Genomic DNA, 545 nt, shown 5'->3' on the forward strand with positions numbered 1-545 from the left:
GCACTATTGCTCTTGTGGTTTTAATTTTTATGAGGTTTTTATGCACAGCTCCTCTTCTGTTTACCTTTTTAAATAATTTCAATGGTCGGGGGACAGACCGTCACTATAGGGTTTTCACTAAGTAACTCCTGAAATGGAGGAGCAGAGAAGTGTGTTAGACTGCGACTCTGCGTAGGGTTTTGGGTGGGTAACTGCTGAAAAAGAAGGGCAGAGAATTGTGTTAAACTGCGACTTTGCCTCCTGGTCTCAACTCTGGGTTGTCATGGATTTGGTCCACTAATAAACTTGGCCAGATTTCTAGAAATGAGAGCTGCTCCTTCCCAAGTGGGATGGATGCCGTCTCTCTGAATCAGACCAGGTCTTCCCCAGAAAGTCTGCCAATGATCAACAAAGCCCACATCGTTTGCTGGACACCACCTCGACAACCAGCGGCGGAATGACGACATGCGGCTATACATGTCATCACTGGTCAGATTTGGCAGGGGTCCAGAGAAAACTACGGTGTCCGACATTGTTTTTGCATATGTACACACCGACTCAACATT

The 545-nt window shown here is 46.2% G+C and overlaps 1 protein-coding gene across 2 annotated transcripts in view; it reads left to right on the plus strand.

Moving 5' to 3' along the window:
* Positions 1-545, plus strand: part of si:dkeyp-23e4.3 (rho GTPase-activating protein 7) — a 40,582-nt gene that overhangs the window by 18,648 nt on the left and 21,389 nt on the right. The gene's annotated exons all lie outside the window — the stretch shown is intronic.

This window comes from Micropterus dolomieu, linkage group LG23 (genome assembly GCF_021292245.1).
Source record: "Micropterus dolomieu isolate WLL.071019.BEF.003 ecotype Adirondacks linkage group LG23, ASM2129224v1, whole genome shotgun sequence".
NCBI lineage: Eukaryota > Metazoa > Chordata > Actinopteri > Centrarchiformes > Centrarchidae > Micropterus > Micropterus dolomieu.